Source organism: Tupaia chinensis, unplaced genomic scaffold (assembly GCF_000334495.1).
Source record: "Tupaia chinensis unplaced genomic scaffold, TupChi_1.0 Scaffold138390_1, whole genome shotgun sequence".
Taxonomy (NCBI): Eukaryota; Metazoa; Chordata; class Mammalia; order Scandentia; family Tupaiidae; genus Tupaia; species Tupaia belangeri.
The window spans coordinates 1,757,553-1,782,498 of NW_006198287.1; the positions used below are offsets into that span (position 1 = coordinate 1,757,553).

A 24,946-nucleotide genomic window follows, 5' to 3' on the forward strand; every position below is an offset into this window, starting at 1 on the left:
ACCTGTGTGTGTGTGTGTGTGTGTGTGTGTGTGTGTGTGTGTGTGTTTCTCAACGCCTTTGCATCCTCCATTCTGACTCAGTTCCTACCATTTCCAAAATCTTACCATGACAGCTTCACACACGCCCACCTACCTGCTTGGTCCTTGAAGCCATGGAAGTTTGCATCCTTCTGGTATAAATGGATACATTTGATTCTTGGGTTTTATCATTCTTCTATCACTTTCTTGCATAACAATTGCCAAAAGGATGATATTCCTGAGCAGATCAAACAAGTCCTCTTCAAAATAACAGGTGCCACCTCCAGTTTGCTGTACTTTCTCGTTGCTAGCACTGTGTTTGCCTTTGTTCCCAGAACTATGCACTAGAATGGTAGTTTTAATGATTTTTCAAGAATAATCCCTAAATCCTTTTCTTGATCTGTGTGCTAGAGGATTATTTTCTGCCCAGATACATCATTGGACTGGCCTCCTTGCTCCCCAATTAATTATTAGTTTGTCTACATTAAATTACACTTGCCATCTGCTGATAAAAATCACAACAGTCTCAAAGCTATTTCCATCACTTTCTCTGTTTATTGTTAGTTTGTTCTGACTCCTATCAGCTGAATCAGCTGCAAAATGGGGATTTGATTTCCAATTTCTCCCAGTTCTCTTCCCAGTAGTGTAACTTTTTTGGGGAATATTTCCTATAAAAAAAATATATATATTTATATATATATATAGAGAGAGAGAGAGACAGAGAGAGACAGAGAGATGAGTTTTTTTAACATGGTAGATCGACAGCGATACAGCATGGTAGATAAAAATCAGTATAACCAAGTGTCATAGAAAGAATAAAGAAGTGCAAGAAACATATTAGGTGATTTTAACAACAGAATGGATCATTAAAAAAAAAAAAGTCCAAGAGGTAAATTTTTAAAATTAGGGATAACAAATAATAGAAATAAAAACAGGCTCTCCAAAATACAATACAGCAAAATCAACATGAAACAAATCATAGAGCACAAATGTAGGTGTGGGAGAAAAAAAAGGCATTGTTTTATCTTTGATTATACAATTAAATTTCTATTCCAAATCCCAATGCTACAAGATTGGCAAGCTTAGAGTTTCAGAAGTCCTGGGGGTTCCAACTGAGATGTGATAAGAGTCTTGGATCCCACAAGGGACTAATGCCAGCATGTAAGTCTGCTAGAGCTGCCATTATAAAATAAATAAATAAAACAAACAAACAAACAAAAACATAGAGTAGGGCTAGCCCCATAGCCTAGTATTTAAGGGAGCTGGATTCCAACCAGTGGTTCAAATTCTAGACCCAACAGCTTGGAAAACATGCCAGGTGCATGGTATGTGTGCATACCCAAAACCCCCATGGGATGAAGAAATGGCGGAAAGGGATTATGGCATGACTGCACCCCATTGGGAGGGATGCCTTCTCCATCTCCCTCTCTCTGTTTCCCTGTGTCTGTCTCTCTCTGGTGAGCACTTATGCCCTCTGGTAATTAAGAAAAAGAAAAGAACAAAAAACAGACTGCTTAGCTTAAACTACAGATATTATTTTCTCACAGTTTTGAAGAATGGAAGTCCAAGATCAGAGTACTGGCATGGTTGGTTTTTCCTAAGGCCTCTCATTAACTTATAGATAGTGCCTTCCAGGGTCTTTTCTTTGGACCTGTGTGTGTTCAAATTCTTATTCTTCTTTATTGTCTCCTCCTCCTTCTCTCTTTTTTTTTTTTTTTTGGTAAGGACTTCTTTATTTCTTTTACTTTTTAAAGCTTACTTAGTCCATGAGTGAGAGACACAGAGACAGATCAACAGAGATACAGCACCCTCGACAGGATCCTGATGTCACAACCCACCCCCAATTCCAGCTAGCCCAGATCATAGACACGCATGTGCCTTACAGACTCAGGAAGGTCTCAAGATGAGAACCAGCAATCTGCCCATGGGGGTCAGCTTCACAGAGCATCACATTTTGGCCCTGCACCACAGCCTAGCCCCCTTTTCTTCGTATAAAGACATGAAGTGGTTAAGGGAACCAAATCCCACATGACTGACCACAGTCTGAATCCCAGCTTAGAGGCTTGAAAATGTGCTGGGTGTATGTGTATGTGTGCCCTAAATTCTAACAGGATAGAGAAATGGAGGCGATGGAATTGTGGTATGACCATGCCTCATGGGGAGGGGGGGAAGGGTTCAAGTAAATAGATGATAGATAGATAGATAGATAGATAGATAGATAGATAGATAGATAGATAGATAGATGATAGATAGATGATAGGTAGATGATAGATAGATGATAGATTAGATAGATAGATGATAGATAGATAGATAGATAGATAGATAGATAGATAGATAGATGATAGATAGATAGATAAAGATACAAGGCATAATGGATTCAGGCTAACTCTGAAGATCTTAGTTAAGTTAATCACATTCTAAAAGATCCTATCTCCAAATATAGTCACATTCTGAGGACTTCAATATGTGAGTTTTGGGGAGACACAACAAGCTAGAACTAGGTGATTCCTTCTGGCCATCAGCTAGTTGTCCACACAGAGCTAAGAGCCTTCTTTCTGGCTGCTAGATTTCCTTCAGGTCCACTGCGTCCTGGCTGTGTTGGGGTATTGGGACATAGCCTCAAGGCGAGGATCCTCTGATACCACTGTTCCCACCTTCTGAGCACATGACGTGTCATGTAGGACCCAGCCACTCCTATACACCCAGGTCTTCACTCCTGCTGTCTAAATGGGAAATCTCTCTTGGTTTTGGGAAGACCCTTTCTACCTGACTTTCTATCTCTTAACGAATTATCCTTTTGAAACAAAGACCTGAATCTCTATTAGACTCTTCATGCTTCCCACCTTCTGCAAGCTTCCCTGGATGATGAAGCACCTGTTTGAAATGAAAGGCAACAAATGTTAGGAAAAAATAGGGTCTGAAATGACTGTCTTTGTGATTAATATATGTACCATGAGTGATTGGGTCTCTTCTCATTTCAGTGCTGTCAGCATTCCATTCAGTATTTTGTAATCGTATACATATTTTTTTCAATCAAGAATGATAGGGTTGGGCCAGCAAGGGCATGGTGGTTAAGGTGCTGTATACCCACATGGTCAACTGCAATTTGAGTCCCAGATGTGATGACTTAAAAATCACACTAGGGGAGAGGACCAGCAGATAGCGTAGTGGTTATGTCACTGGACTCCCATATAGTTGACTACAGTTCAAGTCCCAGACTCAGTGGCTTAAACTCACACTTGGTGAGTGTGTGTACATGCCCAAGATTCCGAGAGGAAAATGGAGGAGAAAGGATTGCGGTGTGGCCACCCCTTCTGGGGGGTGATTTCTCATTTTCTGTCTCTCTGTTTCTCCAGTGAGCACATACACCCTATAGCAAAAGTCTCTCTTAAAAAAATAAGGAACAGCACACTAGGCACATGTACATGTGTGCCTCAAAATCCCAGGAGAATGGAGGAAAAGGAATTGCAATGTGGCTTCTCACTTTTCTTTGTGATCTCTCTCTCTCTCTCTGTCTCTTTGCCTCTCTCCAGAAAATGCCCTATGGTTAAAACCTTTTAACCAAAGGGGTCTTGGGTTGGACCTATGGTCTGGTAGTTAAGGGGACAGAAGCCAACATGGTCAACAACACAGGCTCAATCCTGACCTCACTAGAAAAACACATTATGCATGTGTGTGTATACGTCCAAAATCCCCACAGGTTGGAGAAATGGAGCAGGGGTCACAGTGCGACCCTGCCCATTGTGGGGTGCTTTCTCTCTCTCTCTATCTCTTTGACTATCTCTGGTAAATGCACATGCCCTCTGACAATGTTTTAAAAAATGGAATATATTCACAAATACCATGACAAAATTTATAATCTACATTAAACTTTACATTGGGGACACACAAAGTAAACATATTTCATTATTTTGGGATATAAAACAAAAATAAAAAACACAGGACCAGCAGATAGTGTAGCGGTTACACTGCTGGACTAGCACATGGCTGACCACAGTTTGAACCCCGGACCCAGTGACTTGAAAACCACACCAGGCACATGTGCGTGCATGTGTGCCCAAGATCCCAGAGGAGGATGAAGGAGAAGGGATTATGTCATGGACATCCCCCCGAGGGGTGATTTTTTACTTTCCCTCTTGCTGTCTCTGTCTCTGTCTCCTCTGCCCTGTGGCACAAACCTCTTTTTAAAAAATGTTGATTTTGAGCTGGCTGCTGGCCTGGTGGTAAAGGCATGGTTAGAGTCCCAGACCTAGGAACTTGCAAAACACACTAAGCATGTGTATGCATGTGCCCAAAATCCCTAAAGAAGGGAGAGATGGAGTAGAAGGGGTTGCAATGTGATCGTTCCCCCTGGTGGGGGGAGGTACTTTCTCCTCTCCTTTTCTGTCTCTCTCTTTCAAGCGGGTACACACACACACACACACACACACACACACACACACACAAAGTTTATTTCACACTCCTAAGATTCTATTTTCCGAAGTGAGCATTTTCCCAAGGAGAGGAGAATTAATACCACTCCTCTTTTTCTAGAGAGTAGAAATAAGAACCAGCCTTCATGACATGTGCTTTTGAAAATGTATGATTTGAGATAAGGAGTCTGAATGTGGCACTGGACCCGTGACTTAGTGGTTAAGGGAGCTGGATCCCATATGGCTGACTAAGTGGTTCAAATCCCAAATCCAGAGACTTGAAGAACACTCTGGGTATGTGTGTTTCTGTGCCCTAAATTCCGACCAGATGGACAAGTGGAGGAGAATGGATTGTGGTGTGAGCACACCCTACAGGAGGTGCTTTCTCCCTCTTTTTCTCTCTGTCTTTCTGGTTAGCACTTACAACCTCTGGTAAAATAATAATAATAATAATAATAATAATAATAATAATAATAATAATAAAAGAGTCCATAAATGAGATTTGCAACTCAGATCCACAAGGAGTTAGGAAGGGAAGTAGACGCTCAGGGTAAGATTTTTGTTTGCCTGTTTATTTCTCTGCTTAGAGAAATACAGATTCTTAAAAATTCACTTCAATATTGAATTTGCTCTATGCCAAGAATTGAGCTAGGAGTTTAATAAGCATTATTATTTTATTTAATTTTAACACTCATTTGAACATAAGAAATACTTAATTTTTACCACTCATTTGAACACATTTCATCCATGAGCAAACTGAGCTATGAAGAAGGTAGGTAATTTGTCCAAGTCATGCAGTTAAAAAGTGGTGAGGCTGGGGATTTACTTATTCATTCATTCATTCATTCATTCATTTAACTTATGTTGTCAGACACATGTGCTCACAAGAGACAGAGAGAGAGAGTGAGAAGTGAGAAAGCACCCCCAGGCGGGGATGGCCATGATGCAATCCCTTCTCTTCCATTCTTCTCTCAAGATTTTGGGCACACACACACATGCACCTGGCATGTTTTTCAAGCCAATGGGCCTGGGACTTGAACCATGCAGTCAGCCATATGGGAACTAGCCGCCTTAACCACCAGACTACCTGGTTAGCCCAGACTGGGGTTTAATTCAAACCCACTGGAATATAGAGTTCATGCTACTTCTACCATGCCCTGTAATCAAGGCAGAGTAATAAGCAAATGGGTTTGTTTGGGATAGAAAATAGAGTGGAATCCTTAGAGCCATTGTGGGTAAAATGTCAAACTTTGAAAATGTGAAATACAAAGCAATAATTACCAGTTAGATTCATTAAAGGAAGTTATAGGCATCACTTCTACTCCCTAACTGGGAAAAGAAATGGACAAAGAAAAGAACAGAGAAATTAGTAAAGAGAACAATGTAGTAATAGTTCAACATTATTGCTGTTGCTTTCTCTTTTTCTCTTTCTCTTTCTCTTTCTTCCTTTCTCTCTCTCTCTTTCTCTCTCTCTCTCTCTCTCTTTCTCTTTCTTTTTCTTTTTTTTTCACTGGAGAACCAGAAAGAGAGAGAGAGAGATTTTTTTTGAGAGATTTTCATTGTAGGGCGCGTGCGCTTGCCAGACAGACAGAGAGAGACATAGAGACAGAAAGCGAGAAATCACCCCCCAGGGGGGATGGTCACGCCGCAATCCCTTCTCCTCCATTCTCCTCTCGGGATCTTGGGCACGCACGCACACGCGCCCGGCGTGAGTTTTAAGCCACCGGGTCCGGGACACGAACCGCGGTCGACTATGTGGGAGTCCAGCGACATAGCCATTACGCTAACTGCTGGTTCCCGTGAGAGAGAGAGATTTTTGACAGGGTCTCTCCACACCCCAATCCTCCTGCTCCAGATTCCCAGTGAGTTAGGAGAAATGACAGCCACCACTGTGTGTGGCCTGTTCAGGTTGGGCCGGGAACCAAAGCCAAGCTTTCCATGTGGCTTTGAGCATTCACGGAGTAGCATTCTTCCACCTGCTTGAGACACCACAGCTGGGCCCTTTTTTGTTTCCTTTAATGAAGTTCAAAATTGAGTTGAGATATGAAATATCATAGGATCCCCTAATGATACAGTGAGAATTTTTTAAAGAATTAGTTATTCAATTTTATTTATTATTATTATCATTTTTAAATGTGGTATAGGCACATGCACTCACCAGAGAGAGACAGAAAGAGAAAGAGAAGGAAAGTGAGAAAGCAAGCTTCCAGGTCTGGGGCTCAAACTGTGAGTGACCATGTGGGAGTCCAGTGCCTTAACCACCATGTCAACTGCTGGCCCCAAGAGAAGAATTGTTAAAGGTGTAAAACACTGGTTTGGGTTTCACCAGAAGGATTCCTTGTAGTCTAGTCTAGGATTTTAGAATTTTACTGTTTCACAGTTTTAGTATAGATATAGAAAAACACATCGTCATTACTGTTATCAGTGCTCACACTTAAAATTTTTACAATGTAAGTACGATTATGTGGAATTCAATAGTCTCCAGCTCAATTAACACATCTTAAAGAGTTTAATTGTAAACACTTAAAGGTGTTTTTTTTTTTTTTTTAAGAATTATTCCACTCAACTTCCGTTTTCTTTTTCTTCTTTCTTTTTCTTTTTTATTTTCCGTTATTTCTTTCTTTTTCTTTTAATTTGATTCGATCCCCAAAGCCTTCACCCACCATCCTGCATACCAGCCTGCAGTTCTGTAAGACCACAGGAGATGAAGTACGCAGAGTGGGATTTGGAAAGTTCTAACCTGCTTTGCAACTGCAAGAGACTCATAATTATCATGATTATTTTCTACCCAGCTTCGAGAGAAGCATTTTGAGCTATTTTGCAAGGATGGTGATAACAACATTTTTATGCTCTATCTTCATTATGTTATTATTCTAATGGTATTTGCTAGTTTCATTCTCCCAAAAAGCTTTAAGTTATTTGCAAGTTCTTTTTGTTTTGTTTTGTTTTGTTTTGTTTTGTTTTGTTTTTAACATGTCCTTCCTCAAATAAATTTAAAAGTCAGCAGCCACCATAGGCACCATAACCAGACCAGGGGTTAGGAATGAAGATTCTGAATATGGGTGGTGGGGGGGAGGGCAGCAGGTGGCATGGTGGTGGTTAAAGGCATTGGATTCTTGCATGGCTGACTGCAGTTTGAGTAACAGACCTGACGGTTTGCTTTCTCGCTGTCTCTTTTTTCTCTCTCTCTCTGTCTCTATCTGGTCAAATTAAAAAATAATAACAACAAATGGAAATAAATAAATAAATAAATCTTTAAAAAAAGAAACAGCAACAAAAAGATTCTGAATATGTGTTGTGTTGTGCTTCTGAAGCAATTTGGGAGCTCCGAAAGAGAAACACCACATGTAATAGCCAGCCTCCCACCCCCAACAGCCCCCTCATTCCTTCAGCTCTGCCTCAGCAGTGACAGTAATATCTGGGGCTGGCAAACCAACTTCTTCCCAGGGAGTTCACAGCGCCAAGCAGTCCCTCATCAATGTACTCAGCCCTCACGCGGAGTAGGTGGGTGGCGAGCGATTGCAAGTCCTTTTCTTCTGTACCTACCAAGGAGCCTTCACTCTCAATAGCTCACATAAACGAGTGAACCGTTTTGGTTATAAGATTATGATTCTCCCATCACCCCCCACTAACAGTATTAAAGCAACTTTTGTCCTTCTTAAAAATCTGTGCAGCCGAGTGTGTGCAGAGTTTAAAAAGGAACACAAAGACGGCCCGGATAGTCTGCATGTGAGACCAGGCGTTAGATACGATTTCCATTGTCTGACTTGGGAAAACTCTCCTAGGACAAATAGGATTAAATGGGACACTTTTCTTTCTCTGCAGCTCCCCACAACCTCACCCTTTGAACAACTTTTGATCTCAGCACACAGTTCTCTAGCTCTCTGCCCTGCCATCCCAGACATCTAGAGATTCCTCTTAGTCTCTCTGGTCCTCTGCCCTACTAAGATGAGAATTGATCCCTATGTAAAAGAGGGTGAACAAGCCAAAAATCAAGCGAAGGGCAAGCCAAGGCTCCCCATTTCTGCATCTGTACTGATCCTCCCAGATTTTCTGCCTTGAAAACATCTCCGGGCCACTCATGGAGCAATGCCACATATTTTCCCTTTTCTAAACTCTTCACCATAACTTCTTCATCCTGGGCTCGCCTATGCTAATGGACAGCTTTTTGTTTGTTTTATAATTATTTATTGAATTTTATTTATTATTATTTTAATCTGCTATAGGACACATGCACTCACCAGAGAGAGAGAGAGAAGGAAAATGAGAACGCAAGCTGCCAGGTCCAGGGCTCAAACCATGGCCAACCATGTGAGAGTCCAGCATCCTAACCATCATGCCACCTGCTGGCTCTTAATGGACAGTACTGAGTTCACAACATGGAAGAAAAGAAGGGAATATATAAACCAGCATTTACCAAATACCTACTATGTGGCAAGCAACATGTTAGGTATTGTACATGTACACTACAATGTCATTTAATTGTCACAGTAGCCTATCAAGGAGTCATTATCATCTCTGATTTAAATTTTGCTCACCAGAATCCTAGCATCCCAACTTTCGTTGGCTTCTGACAACAAAACTTCTCCCTTTGGTACGTATCTATCATACCTCTGCTCCACATGGTCATTCAGGAACCCAGTCTGCCCAGGTGCTACCATTTTGTAGCTACACTGACGGGACCCCATGGCCATTTCAATCACCATAGCAAAAGAAGAAAGCCTGGGGCTGGCAGGTGGTCATGGGGGTTAAGGTGTTGGACTCCCACATGGCTGACTGAGGTTCAAGTCCCAGACCTGGAGGCTTGCTTTCTCACTTTCTCTCTGTGGTTGAATTAAATAATAATAAAAAATAATTAAAAAAAAAAAAAAAGAAAGAAAGCCTGGAGGATCACACACAGACTTTTCATTGCCTAAAGAATTGCTAATGCTCATATGCCATTGGCTAGAATATTAATATGGCCCCATGTAACTCCCTGCAAAGGGTCGGGGAAATCTATACAGGCAGCTGAAGTGTTTGGTGAGTGGCTCTGGCTTTGTCAGGGTAGTGGAAGTGTAAAGACTAGTAGACTTACTTCTGTATCCTCAGATACACATACCACCTTTTAATGACTGCATATGAGCCCACTGCATGGTTGTACTGTACCTGATTTCCCTGGGCCTTAATGTTGGATATTTAACATCCCTTACTTATTCAGTGCTCAGGGCACCAAAGGTAAGGTATAGATTCAGAGGAGACGTCAGACATGTCCAGTAAATAAGCATCCTTTTAATAAAAGATTTGGGGGCCAGTTGGGGGTGTGGTAGTTAAGGCAGCTGGGTCCTTTTTTTTTTTTTTTAAGAGGTTTTTGCTATAGGGTGCATGCGCTCACCAGACAGACAGAGAGAGAGACAGAGAGACAGAAAGCGAGAAATCACCCACCAGGGGGGATGGCCACGCTGCAATCCCTTCTCCTCCATTCTCCTCTCGGGATCTTGGGCACGCACGCACACGCGCCCGGCGTGAGTTCTAAGCCACCAGGTCCAGGACGCGAACTGCGGTCGACTACGTGGGAGTCCAGCGACATAGCCATTATGCTAACTGCTGGTCCCAAGGCAGCTGGATCCTACATGGCTGACTATGCTGTTCAAGTCCCAGACCCAACGGCAGCTTGAAATACACACTGGGGTCCATGTTCTTGTGTGTGTGCTCAAAATTCTAAGAGGAGAAAGGAGGAGAAGATACTGTGACATGGTCATCTCCATAAGGAGGGAGGTTACTTTGTCACTTTTTCTCTCTGTGTCTCCCCCTACCGCTATTCCCCATCTAGCATACACGCTCAACAGCAAAAAAAAAAAAAAAAAAAAAAAAAAAAAAAGACAGATTTTGATGAATGGAACAAGAAAACTACCAAGTGCTTTGGGACTACAGAGGAAACAATCATTTCCTGCCAAGGAGCTAGGAAAGAATTTAGAGGAATTTATACATTTCAATTGGGATTTAAAGATTGATTGGTATTTCCCAGCAGGTTCAGAGGAGGGGTGGAGGATAAGGCCCTCTGGCAGCAAAGCCCAGGAGATGCTTGGCGCACAGCAGGCAGTCTGGTGTGTGGCTTAGGCTAGGGTACAGAGGGGAAGGCTGGAGTGAGGGACTCAGAATACACAATGTTTTCACACAGAACAGGAGGGTCCTGAGTGCCATAGACCAGCTGGGGAAATGGGGCGTCCTCCTGGAAGGTCACTCTGAGCATGGGCTGCCATGGTGGGATCCATTCTAGACTCTCCTAGAGACAGCAGCCATCGGAGTATTAACTAACAATTTTTTTTTTTTCTCTTTTTCTCTTTGGGAATTCCTAGTCTTCAAGAACATATTTATTTTCCTTCTGTCCTGGGGTTTGTAATCAAACATGAATTTAATCTGCCTCAACACACATATCACAGAAGCAGTTTCTATTTTATCCAAAGAAGCTTGTGATCAGGCATTCACACTCCCTCAGTTCTGGGGGTGTTTCTTTTTTTCTCTATTTGAAATAAACACTCTTGTAACCTGTTGCAACTTCAGGGTAAAGACCAGAAAATGGAGTGTAATCCCATTCTGGAGTTTGATTTTGTCATACTGACCTTGGCTACACTGAATTTAGACCCCCATGATGACTAAAGGCCAGTTTGCCACCTCCTTGCTGTGTGTTTGAGTCAAGTTAATTAGCCTCTCTGAGTTGGAGTTCCTTGATTAAACAGGAAATATTCACAGTATTTCATGAGCATTTGTTTCTTCTGGGGGCAAATATTGACTGAGCACCTTCTAGGGCAAAGGACTCCACCTTCCCAGCCACCAGGGTCTGGCCTCATGGACGACATTGCCTCCATGGACTGGGGTGGCGAGATCGGTCCCAGGATGATCCAAGCACGCCACATCCACTGTGCACCCAATTTCTGCTACTACCAGTTGCAGTGTACATGAAACAATCACATGACAGTTGACAATCGGGTTCACACTCTCTGTAGTATCCAGTACTACCCTAATCCAACCAGGGACCTAGCCCAGGTAGCCAGGTGGGTGACGGAGAAAGGCTACAGACATAGACAAATCCTCCCTTGCCCATCACTCACCTCCAGCTGCACAGCCTGCTGGACTGGCACCAGGCGGCAACCTGGGGATTGGAGACCCCTGTTCTAGGGGACAGGAAATAGGCCAATCATAGACAATCTTAGTAAAAGCATTTATTCATTTCCAAAGAAAAGAGGCAGGGAAAGAAGAAAAAAGTTATTACAAGTGGCACACCTACTCTGTGCTGCCAGGACATCTGTTTGTCAAAGCTAACATGACTCCCACGGGGCAGATACTTCCCAGTTCTACGATGAAGAAGCCACCTACAGTAACTTGCACAGTGGTGTTTGGCTGCTGAGTGGCGGAGCCAAGCTGGGCGCTGTGCACACTGTTGGATCCCAAGGCCCACGCTGATTCTCCTCTGCCAGGACGCAAGGCTCTGGGAACAGAAGCTTGTATTTCCTACACAGTGTTTAGTCCTTTTATTTTTTTTATAGTTTTTTCCTTTTTCTTTTTCTTTCTTTTGCCCTTTCTCATTCTTTCTCTTTCTCTTTCTTTTCTTTTCTTTTCTTTTCTTTTCTTTCTTTCTTTCTTTCTTTCTTTCTTTCTTTCTTTCTTTCTTTCTTTTTCCCTTTCTTCCTTTCTTTCTCTTTCTTCTATAAATGAGAAACAGATCATGGGAGACCGTACCCTAGCAGGTTCTCCAAGCCACAATCCACCCCCCACTTCAACCAGCCCTGGATTGCGTTTGTGCCCAGAGTTCTCAGGGAGGTCTCCAGTCACCGTCCCAGCACCTTCTGATGTGGGTCTGCATCACAGTGCGTGGCATTTTACCACAGTGAGTGTTCCACTGTTCACTGCCCACAATGTTTTCTTCTGAGACCTTCAAAGCTATCCCTGGCCTTTTGGTAACTATCTGAGATAAGAAAGAACAATTTTCCAGCTTCTTGATGTAGTTTCCTGGATCCCGCTCAGCTGTGATGACTCTCCAAGACTCTGTGCTCCCGGCTGCCTTCCCAGCCATCAGGTGACTCTCGCCCACCCTGCAAACTCGCTGCTTCCACTGATATCTCTGGAGGCTTCCCTTGAGTCACCATTTGGTCACTCCCTCTTAATTGTTCACAATTACCCATGTTTCCAGCCCTACAATAAGTAAGGAGAAGGGTAACATTTTCTAAGACATATGTGTTTAGTGTTACTGGCAGATTTGTAAACTTATTAGTGTCTCTGCACACCATATAATTAAGATCAAATTATCCAAGAGTCTAAAATAGTGTCTGCTGCTATTGTACTGCTGCAATGCTAAGGAAAAAATATTTGCTTTTTTTTTGCTAAAAGAAACAAAGCAAAACAAAACAAACAAACAAAAAAACACATACAGCTCACTCTCTCCCTTCACTGAAATTCTCATTCCCAAAGAACTAGGGGCTAACAGGTTTAGCTAGGGGCTAACAGACTGATGGAGCAGGCTCACTATACTGACATGCTTGCTTTTAGAAATGTCACCAGTACCCCAATCACTGAGCTGCCACCGGGTCCACTTCCCAACGCTCTGTGCCCCCTGCCCACCTTCTCCAGCTGCTGCTTCACACAGGCCGTTTCCACCAAGGAAATGGAATCATATGGTATGTCCCCTCTCCAGAACCTCCACTCTTTAGATCCTTTTGCTGATGCAAGGGTGATGACCTTGCTGGCGCTGAGGACTATATTCATGTAAGAATTCTTTTTTTTTTTTTTTTTGAGAGATTTTTGCTATAGGGCACATGCGCTCACCAGAAAGACAGAGAGAGAAAGAGAGACAAAAAGTGAGAAATCACCCCCAGGGGGGATGGCCATGCTGCAATTCCTTCTCCTCCATCCTCCTCTCAGGATCTTGGGCGCACACGCACATGCCCAGCGTGAGTTCATGCCACTGGGTCTGGGACTCGAACCGCAGTCAACTACGTAGGAGTCCAGCAACATAGCCATTATGCCATCTGGTGGTCCCCTCCATGTAAGAATTCAACAGCGAAGTGGCAGGCAGACCCTTACTACAGTCCATGGGATGACTGATGATTACAATAAAAGGAACCAGTGAAGGCGTTTAAGAAGAAATTGGTCTGCAGTGTTCCTGTAATTGAGCGGCCAGATATGAAGTAAAGCAGAGACAGGGTGAGCGGCACAAGGACATGCCAGTGCCTCGTGGAGACTGGACTGGCTAACTGAAGGTTCGTGGGTTTTAAGTGCTTGTGGCTCCCTGAAGCTTAAGTGAGGATTTCCTTACAATGAGTCGAATTTCCCTTCTGTCCCTTGTCACAAGTTTAAAAGCCTCACAGCTTGTATAATACAACCATTTGGGGTCCACTTATAACTTGGACTCGTGTTAACTCCTGTATGCAATAAGCTGAAAAGAGCCGTGCAAAAGCAAAAGCAAAAGAAAAAAATGTTCCCCCCAATGTTAGAAACATCAAAAGTCTGGGGACACGCTCTAGGACATCTGCAGTCACACCTCCTCCAAGGGGCCTGCTGTGCTAGGCAGGTCAGTAGACAGGAGGCTGGATGGGGAAAAATACCAAGGCAGATACACAGATATGGGCCCCGGCCTTGGTGAGACTAGGACAAGATGGCTGAGGCCGGCACCTCGGAAGGAGGGTGATGCACAGTTATTGCAAGATGTCAATACTTGATGCCATGAATAAACACATGAGTTCACGAATGCATGCTTGGTGGGAGCCTGGAGAGAACAATGAGACAGAAAAGGGATAACCAGGGATGGTTGTGAACTGGCCACTGCGAGACAGTCTCTGGGTTCGGAGTTCAATAAGCTCATCCCCGCCCTTAAGGAGCTGAACACTTGCTGTGGAGTGAGGGTGAGGAAACAGAGAAACCAGGGTTGCTAGCAGGCAGGGGGTGCTCAGGATGCATGGGGCATACTTTCTCTGCTGGCATGGAGAGAAGAGGAGAGTAAGAAGGGTTTCCAGGGCTGGGGAGCCCAATGGGGTTTTAAAGACTAGGAATGAATCAGACAGAGGGGGAAGGGCAAAACAGGGAGAAGGACCGGCATGAGCAGTCTCAGCAGGAGATCGGGTCAGTGAGCAGGTCTGCTAGTTTCCAGGGAACATGGCCAGAGTTCTTGGCAGGACAGATAGCAAAGGCCTAGTGTGACCCTGAAAACAGAAGTAAAAGTGCTAACTGAATTTAAGTAGCGGAAAACGAGCAGATTTCCACTGGGTTGTCGGGAGAGTCATGACGCGTTTTTACATAGGAAAATGTGACAACCTAATATTCTAAAAAAACAAAACAACCATACTGGTTATAATGGAATGGCTTAGAAAATGAGGGCTGGGCTGAGATCAGTTAAAACAGTGATTCTCTAAGTATGATGGCCAGGTCAGCACCAGCACCTGCAACTTGTTAGAAATGCATGTTCTCAGTTCAGCCCATGGCCTCACCAGGTCAAAGTGGCTGGACCCACATGGCTGACCACATGAATGAAGTCCTGGACCTGGCAGCTTGGGAAACATGACAGGCGCATGTGAGCACACACGCCCTCAATCAAATGAAAGAAAGAGAAGGAAGGAAGGAAGGAAGGAAGGAAGGAAGGAAGGAAGGAAGGAAGGAAGGAAGGAAGGAAGGAAGAGAAGAGAAGAGAAGAGAAGAAAAAAAGAAAAAAGAAAAGAAAAGAAAAGAAAGGAAAAAGCAGGAAAGAAAAAGAAAAAGGAAGAAAGAGCACATTCTCAGGCCCACCCCACACGCGGTGAGTAAGAATGCTGGGATGAGGCGCCGCAGGCTGTTTAGCAAGCCCTGCAGATGATGTTCATACAGGCTCAGGTGGGAAGGAGGCCGCTGCAGTAATCCAGTGAACAAGGGTCCTGGTGAGCAATGGTGTGCAGCAGCAGTGGTAAGAACATAGAAAAGACGGCAGAGCTGGAAGATATTTGGGTGGAATCTCTTTGTACCTCTCTCATAACATTTCCCACTTTGTAGGAAGACTATTGTCTTCATACTGTCCCTACCTTCTCCCTCCCTTCAGTATTTTGTGTCCCTAGTGTCTTTGGGAGGACAGAGACCTCATTTTTCCTTCTGCTCTAGTAGTACCCTGCATGGTCCCTTGAATGCATATGGGACTCCGCTAAGGACTGGCTGAGCAATATTGCAGTGTCACCTGTCATGACTAGAAACCAAGAGTGAGTCTGAACCCAAGAGGGACCTGCAGAATCCTGAGGCAGTGTGGAAGGGGAGCTACAGAGATGATGCAGAGACTGTGAGATATAGCTATGACCACAGCAATGCAGACCTTCCAGGACAGGTGGCAAGAGAGACAGAAGAGGTCATCAAGAAGTGGGAAAGGGTAGTGGAGGCTGAAGAAGAGAGATAAATGGAAGGAGTAAGGAAAGGAGTCAGGAAGGAAGAGAAATAGAAATGCAAGGAAGGTAGATGGACTTGAAATGGTCTCTCCTCCAATTTTAGTACTTCCAGCTCTGGCAGGAGTTGTTCTTGCCACTCCTGGTGTTGCCTGTGCCACTGTTGTTAAGTGGCTCATCACCCTGCCTCCATACCTGCAGTACGTGTTGTATGGTTCTGGATGCTCTCTGCAGGTCGTAGTCTCCATGGGGGCTTCTCTGGGCCCCAGGCACTGCACAGGACAAAGAGCTGAAGCCTCCTCCCTGTACATCCTCCACCCTGTCATACGCAGCCTCCACAGCCTCAGGAGCCATCCTCACAATGTTTCAGGAAGACATTGTGCCACTGTGGTTAAGAACACGGCCTCAGAGTTCTGAGTTCATATCCTTGCTCCACCGCCTACGGGCACCTAGAATAGCGCCTAGCATATGGCAGTGCATAAATGAATGAGTGAATCAATGAATGAGTACTGGTTGTGAACCCTGGAGCAAGTTGATCATTCTGTGCTGCAGTTTCCTCCTTGAAATGGCGATAATAATAGCACCTATTTCACAGAGCTTCTGGAACAATGAGTCACTATGTCAAATGCTTATCTGGGGCCAGTTACCCCAGGGAATGGAAATGGGCTTGCTGCACTTGGAGGTGGAGGATTAGAACATCATTCCCACCGCCCACTCCAGCACGCCTCAGCGTGTGAGAACCACCTTCCGCACAGCCATCTGGATAGGGACTGAGTATTCAAAGGTGTCAAAAAGGGAGACATCTTGGCCCCACTCCAGGCCTATTAAAAAGGACTTTGTAGGAGGGATGCCTAGGACCCTACATTTCTACAAACTTTCTGAGCGATTGTCCACCCACACTAACATTTAAGAGCTCTGCATTAAGGTTTTAGTTCATCAATTAAAGAAGAGCCAACCCATGAATATAACAGTTCACAGTTGAAGACATCCTGGGGAGGCTTCTAGTGGAAGGCAAACCCTCTGGGGTTGAATGCATGATGTAATAAAAAATTTCAAGATCTGCAAGAGAATGATGAGGATATCATCTCACTACCTGGTGCCAGAATTCCTCCTGGAGAGGAGCTATCTTGGATTAGCCTCTTGGTGCTAGACAGTGATAGCAGGAGAGCACAGAGTAACCTTGCTAAGAGCCCCCCCAAATTTTTAAGTGAACTGTTCTGCATTTAACATGAACAAGGGAGAAAGAAAATAAAAAGGAACAGAAGGTTGAGCAACAGAGAAAGAAAGTGAGACTGAAGCTATGGTTTGGAAACAACTTAGAGAATTTCGAATAGGATTATACGTGTTTGAATTTTAACCTGTTTATGTGAAATGTGAAACTCATGTCTTTCCAAACGCACAGCAAGGGTTTATATACCTACAATGCTAAGTGTCAATATGTCTGTATGCTTTCACAACAAAGGACTGTAACAAAATACTCACAATCTTTACTCAGAGTTTATGGACTTCTCTTTTTCTTTCCTCTTCTCCCCCAGCTCCCCATTCGGTGGATTACAACATCTGCCATTTTAGTTCAGTCATGTTGGTCAAATCTATCCCTTCCCATCATCACTGATCTATTTCAGAAATTTGCCACTAATTGCTTACAAGCTAGTAACTAAGTCTTTGATCAGATTTTCTTCCATTATGACCTCAAACCACCCCTCATACTCTTGCCAAAGTTAATTTTCCAGTGAAAATAGTGAGAGGCTGTGGACCATTTCTATGGTCCAGTGCTTAAGGGTGCTGGATCCCACATGGCTGGCCGTGGTTTGAATCCTGGACCTGGTGACTTGAAAACCACTCCAGGTACAGGTGTGTGCATCCTCCAAATTCCAGCAGGATGGAGAAATGGAGGAGAGGGTATTGCATCATGACTAACCCCACTGGGAGATTGCTCCCTTTACCTGGTGAGTGCACATACCCTCTGGTAAACTTAAAATAAAAAAAAATTGGGGGACCAGCAGATGGCATAATGGCTACATCGCTGGACTTCCTTGTAGTCAACTGCAGTTTGAGTCCCTGACCCAGTGGCTTAAACTCACGCTGGGTGCGTGTGCATGCGTGCCCAAGATCCCGAGAGGAGAATGGAAGAGAAGGGATTGCAGCATGGCCATCCCCCTTGGGGAGGTGATTTCTCGCTTTCTGTCTCTCTTTCTCTCTCTGTCCTTTCGGCAAGCTCACACGCCCTATAGCAAAAACCTCTCCCCCTCAAAAAAAAATTTTTTTTTTAAGTAAGAGGCAGCAACAGCGTGGAGATAAGAGTATACGTATACCCTAGAGCCTAACTGCAGGATGTCAAATTCTAAACCTCTTCTGATGAGGTATGTCTTTGGGTTGGGCAAGTTACTTCATATTTTTTTTAACAGAATCCCCATCTGTGAAGTGGGATGGATAATAATGCCCTCTTCTTAGGGCAGTCATGAAGATTATTAATTAATATATGCAAAGTACAGTATTGACTTGTTTAAGAAGACTGTGGCAATCTATGGAATTAGGAATACATCTCACACTTTATTACCTATGACATCCAAAGTTTTTAACATCTGGCTGGCAACCTGCACTTCCTACCTCTCATTTTACCGTCCTCACTTAACCGAGGCTCCAACCGCCTCGAGTTACTTCAGTTCCTAGAACAGGAAATGCCCCTCCTAACTTCCATGATGGCACAAATTCCCTTTTGTGAAGTGTTCTTCCAGTGCCAACTCCTTCTTTCCTTTTTTGGAGGGGAGAAAATCCCTGGGATTTTGACTGATACTATATTGAATGTTTCTGCCCAAGAATATGATATCTTCTTCCATTTGCTTAGGACATTTTTATAATTTTTCAATCTTTTAATTTGCAGTCTAGAGGTTTGCACGTCTGGTTGACAGTTTTTGATGCCACGCTAAATGTCAATATTTAGAAACTGTTATCTTCTGTATGTTGTTAATATATCAAAAGACCGTGGATTTTCATCTTTTGACCCTGTATCTGGTAGCCTTGCTAAATTTATTTGCAATCATGCTGTCTGGAAATACTGACAGTTTCCTTTCCTAGCCTCATCATTTGTCCTCCTTGCCTTATCATGTGGCCTCAAACTGCCAGGGTAATTTTTTTTTCTTTTTTGGAGAGGTTTTTGCTATAGGGTGCATGCACTTGCCAGACAGACAGAGAGAGACAGAGAGATAGAAAGTGAGAAATCACCCCCTAGGGGAGAGGACCACACCGCAATCCCTTCTCCTCAGCGTGAGTTTAAGTCACTGGGTCCAGGACTTGAACCACGGTCGTGAGTTTAAGTCACCGGGTCTGATCACTAACTGCTGGTCTCCTGCCAGGGTAATGTTGAGTAGACATGATGATAGTGGATAACCTCACCTTGTTTCTAATTTAGAGAGAAAGTTTAAAAAAAAAAAAAGTCTGGAGGACTTACACTACCAGTATTAAGATCTATTGATATCTGTAGCAGTTAAGATAGTGTGGTATTAATGTAGCGACAGATGAGGAGACCAATGGAACAGAATAGAGAGCCCCTAACAGACTCACATATATACAGTCTCCTGAAATACAGCAAAGATTTTGATGAAGTGCAGTGGGGAAGTGTGATCTTTTCAATATATGGCACTAGGTCCACTGGATCTCCACATGAGGGAAAATGAAACATTCTTATCTCACACACAAACACAAGAAACCATTCCTGATGGATTTCATATCTAAATAGAAAACATAAGGAAATACAAATTTAGAGTATATATATATAAAAAAAAAAAAAACAACAGGACATTTTCATGACCTTGAAGTAGGCAATGATTTTTTTAAAAGGGCCCAAAAGTTATAGCCTTAAAGGGGAAAAAAATATGATAAATTGGACACATTACATTAAGTACAATACTTATTGCATTGGGATACAATCATACTGGATAAAATACATTAAAGTCAAGAGCATCTGTTCATCTAATTTCACCATCAAGAGAGCCAGAGGTGACCTATAAGATGGGAGAAGATATTTGCAGTATAGCTATCTCACAAAAATTCTTATCCAGAATATATAAAGAACTCTCACAAATCCATATGAAAAAAGCATACCACTCAATAGAAACATTGGCAAAAATCATAAGCAGCCACTTCTAAAGAATTTACAAGTGACCAATAAACTTATAAAAAGGTACTAAAACTCATTTTTGGGGCCAGCAAGTGGTGTGTGGGAAAGGTACTGCACTCCCATGTGACTGGCAGTGGTGATTGACCATGGTTCAAGTTCTGGACCTGGTGGCTTGCTTACTCACTTTCCCTCTTTCTCTGTCTCTCTTTGGTGAGTGTGCATGCCCTAGAGAAAACTTTAAAAATTAAAAATAATAAATATGATTGTAGTGTGGCCATCCTCCTAGGGGGCAATTTCTCACTTTCTTTCTCTGTCTCTCTCTGTCTCTCTGGTGAGTACATGCTCCCTGTGACAAAAATCTCTCAAACACACACACACACACACACACACACACGCACGCACTCACACAAACCAAAAAACCTCCCTAGATTTGGATGTACAGTCATGGTTGAGAACATTTGCCATAGTATGTTCTGGTGTAGTAGCTGTCACCTCACATTAGTGATCTCCCTTGCTGGTCTCCACTGCTCAGTTGAGGGCTTATTGATTGAAGGTGTACTTTTGGATTAATTTGGGTATCTTCAGTGCCCAGAAGAATGTCTGGCACAGACGAGTAGCCCATAAATGTTTGTCAAATTGGAATGACCCTCAAAATAAACATAGTGAGTAGTACCTACCCTATCCAGATGGTTGTGCGGAAGGTGGTTCTCACACCGCGCTGAGGCGTGCTGGAGTGGGCGGTGGGAACGATGTTCTAATCCTCCACCTCTTAGTGCAGCCACCAGTCAGCCTAACCCCTTGAGCTTATCTTTTCCATTTTATGTATCTTAAAAGAGTCTACTCTCGGGGCCAGCAGGTGGCACTGTGGTTGAGGTGTTGTACTCCCACATGGTCAATCACGGTTCAAAATCTGGTGAGTGCACATGCCCTATAGCATATTAAAATAATAATAATAAAATTAAATAAATATTTTTTAAAAGAGAAAAGTAGAGTCTACTTTAAACCAAACACTGGACTCCCACTGGCGTTTATAGAAGGGAAGGGTCCATCCATCAAGCAGGGAAGACATCAGACATTAGAGACACTCAAGGGCACATGTCAGGGATAGTGGAGGAACCTCAGATGAAGTGATCTGTTCAGCTTACGAGGATCCGAGATGTTCCAAGAATAAGCTAGGCCCTGTTTGCACCTAGCAAGTGACTAGAGTTTGCCAGGTGCAAAGGAGGGAAAAGATATTTGGGGAAGGTAGAAGAGTCGTGTGCATCAGTGGAATGGCTTGAAACCACGTGGAGTGTTGGGAGAGAATGTTGGAGGGCAAGAGGTGAAAAGCATCTTAAGGATACAGGGTACATCTAGGAGCTGACAAAAAGTTGCTGCAGGGTAAAGCAGACAAGTAGCATGACCCAGTTTGAGGTTTTAGAACAATACTTCTTGTTGCAGCGTGGATGACGGATTATGAGATAACACTGACGATCGTAGGACCATGTGGAAAGATGAAATAGTCCAGGTGGGAGGAGGCAAGGACTGGCTGAGGCCAAGTAGGAAGGGGAGGAGGGCATAGGCGTGAAAGGGATGCTTCAGCTGGTAGATGAAGCAGAAGTCCTGGAGACCAAAGCTTCTCCTTGTCCTTTAAAAAGGTGGGAGAAGGAAGTGAGTAAGTTGTAAATTACATGGGTAATGTTTTCTTTTACAATTCTCCTCCTTAGAACCAGAAGATGGACAAGTGAAAAGGCGATGGGGGAGGGGTGTGAGTCAGGAGAAAATGTACACTTGTTAATATCAATTGGGAAACTATAACCAGGTTGCAATATCCATCTACTACCTTAGGTGAAAATGTAAGGCCAGCCGAGAAGAATCATCTTAAGGCGTAGGTGTGGAATGAATGAGCACACAAAACCATGCTGTCCAAAAGACCCCCGCAGCATGCGTTCCCGAGATAGCAGCCTTCAGGGAGACACCGCCAGCAGACGGTAGCCCTGGCAAGGAGTTGCGCTTTTGTCATTCAATGATTTGCAATGGGAGAAAAAAATAAACCAAACATGATCATCTAAGAAATGCATCTGAAACTCCAAGGCTGGCAGGTGTTTAAGAGCACTGAACAGATGTCTGCATGATGCACCAGAAGTCCCCATGTATATTGGGAAGTACACACGCACCAGTTCCCCGCCTCTGTAGGGGAGTGCATATTCCAGATGTGCATGAAGGAAAGGGCTTTGTGCATTGGCCTCATCAGCATCACCCTTGCAGGATATGGAGCCCATGATGGTGGCTACTCAGAGACCTCTGTTCATTAGCCTTGGAAAGGTCTTACTGGCTCCATCTTCTCTGTCACCTCTAAGCAAGACTGGACTTAGCAAGCAAGAGTGTTTTGTGTTGTCTGATGTTCTCTTGCAACCTCACGACCTTCTGTGTTCTGGCATTACCTCTGCATCCTGGATTCCCTTCTCTCCAGTCTCCCTCTCATAGGTCGTGCAGGCACTAACTTGTTGCCTCTCAGGCTCCATCTCAACTGAGCCCCCGAGTCATAAGGCCCTGATGGGTATCTGAGCAGTCTTTACAATGATTCTCAAGTTGACTGTCCTCATCCTGAATCTCATCCACACGTCTTCCCCTGCCCCCATCTTTATTTTAAAAATATTGCCAGAGGGCAGATGCACTCACTGGAGAGACAAGGAGGAGAAAGCACCCCCCAATGGAGTGTGGATATGCTGTAATCCCGTCTTCTCCATTTCTCCATCCTGCCAGTACTTTGGGCACATATGAATATGCACCTGGTGTGTTTTTCAAGCTGCCTGGTCCAAGATTCAAATGGCATGATCAGCCATGTGGGATCCAACTTGCTTAACCACTAAGCAATGGAGCCATCCCTGCTCCCCTTTCCTTTTTGGCAGATAGATGGTGTCTTGTCTGTTTGAACTGCTATTACAGAATACCATGAACTAGACAGCTTATAACAATAGAACTTTATTCCTCACAGTTCTGGAGGCTGGGAAGTTCAAGATCAAGATACTGGCAAATTAGGTGTCTGGTGAGGGCCAGTTTCCCGGCTTATAGATAGCACCTTCTTGCTGTGTCTCCATATGGTGGAGGGGCAAGCTCTGGTCTTTTCAGTGCCTTTTGGTTTTAGAGAGAGATTTTTGCTATAGGGCAGGTGTGCTTGCCTGAGACACACACACACACAGAGAGAGAGAGAGAGTGAGAAACCATCCTCCAGGGGGGTTAGCCATGCCACAATCTCTTTTCCATTCTCCTCTTGGCATTTTGGGCATGTAAGCACATCCACCTGGTGTGAATTTCAAGCTGCTGGCTTCAGGGTTCAAACTGCAGTCAACCATGTGGATGTCCAATGCCCTAACCACCATGCCACCTGCTGGCCCATCCACAACTCTATATAAAGGTACTAGTCTTATTTGACCTGAGCACCTTCCCAAAGCCCCACCTCCTAATGCTATTGCGTTGTTGACTAGGTTTCCACATGGAAGGACACATACATTCAGACCACAGCTGGTATCTCTCTCCTTCAGCAGAGGAAAAGAATCAGCTGTTAGAGTCCTGCTTTGCACTGGGTGGTGTTGCAAGGCAGCATGGTGCTCTCAGGAGTTCAGGACTGGGAATAAGGAATGTGCGGGTGTCTGTCATAGCTCTTTCCATCTGGGGCTCTCAGGCAGGACTCAGCTTTTCTACCTCAGTGTTTCATCACTTCTTATTCAAGTGTTAATTAGGAGATGTGTGCATTTAAAAGGTTGTTACTCACAGTTCTCAAAAGGAGGGGGGAACGCCATGCCACATTGTGGGGGAGATGAGCATACGAAGAAGGAGGTTCCCACGGAGAAGGCCTGAGTTGGTTAGGAGGAAGAGGGAGAGGAAAGAACTGTGGGCAAGAGTCTTTTATTTTTATTTATTTATCTATTTTTTAGGTTTTTGCCATAGGGTACGTGAGCTCGCCTAAGAGAGACAGTGAGAGGGAAAGCAAGAAATCACTTCCCAGGGAGGATGGCCACACCACAATCCCTTCTCTTCCATTTTCCTCTCAGGATCTTGGATGGGCACAGACACACGCCTGGCATGATTTTCAAGCCAACAGGTCTGGGACTTGAACTGCAATCGACCACTATGCCTCCTGATGGCCCCCTGGACAAGAGCCTTTAATGTGGCTTCTGCAGGAAAGAACGTGCAAGGCAGGAAAAGCAGGTTTAGGATTAGCAAATATGAATAGTTTCGGGACCAGCAGTTAGCGTAATGGCTATGTCGTTGGACTCCCATGTAGTTGACCACGGTTCGAGTCCTGGACCCAGTGGCTTAAATCACTCCGGGTGCATGTGTGTGCATGCCCAAGATCCCGAGAGGAGAATGGAGGAGAAGGGATTGCGGCGTGGCCATCCCCCCTGGGGGGGGATTTCTCGCTTTCTGTCTCTATGTCTCTCTCTGGCTGGCTGGCGAGCACACGCGCCCTATAGCAAAAACCTCTAAAAAAAAATGTGAATAGTTTCAGCAGACTCTGGGGTATAAGGGATGTCCCTAGTTACCTTATACCTGGCCTGGGATAGTGTCCCAGAGCACGGGAGGTAATAGAGGTGATGGGTTCTGGATGGGCTCCATTTACATATAAAAGGTGAGTTTACAGGCAAAGCTATTATTATCTCTAGGAATTGACCTCTTGAGGAGCCAGGCTTCCAAGAGTTAGGGCCCCAAGATGCCAAAGCATCAGGATAAAAAGACATGTTTAATACAATGTTAGATAAAGACAATACCTTACTGTGACGCCCGAATATATAAAACTAATCAAACCCGTGTCCCACTTCACCACTCAGCTTTCTCCTTCTCAGTGAATCTGGAGTAGCTAGGCAGCATAGCCAGGCAGTGTATCAACTAAGAATGTGACAGTAGACCACTCTGGAGTTGGTCGAGGAGTCAACAAGACTTCCCTGGGTCACTGCCATGATCAAGGCACTGTGCTGGGTGCTGGGAAGACGAGGTAAACCAACACCCTCGACTCTTGCCTGGTGGAGCTTAGAGCCAAGCTGCTG

The 24,946-nt window shown here is 44.1% G+C and overlaps 1 long non-coding RNA gene across 2 annotated transcripts in view; it reads right to left on the reverse strand.

Moving 5' to 3' along the window:
• Positions 1–571: 571 nt before the first annotated feature.
• The window catches only part of LOC102478528 (uncharacterized), a 41,173-nt gene continuing 16,798 nt past the window's right edge, over positions 572–24,946 (reverse strand). Inside the window, exons 2-4 of one of the 2 annotated variants that reach the window (XR_003546642.1) lie at positions 23,674–23,755; positions 2,862–2,892; positions 572–686 (exon numbers count right to left, since the gene is read on the reverse strand). This is a non-coding gene — a long non-coding RNA (uncharacterized LOC102478528). Of the gene's footprint in view, positions 687–2,504; positions 2,893–23,673; positions 23,756–24,946 lie in introns of those variants that run through there. The other variant, XR_336397.3, reaches the window with a different exon arrangement.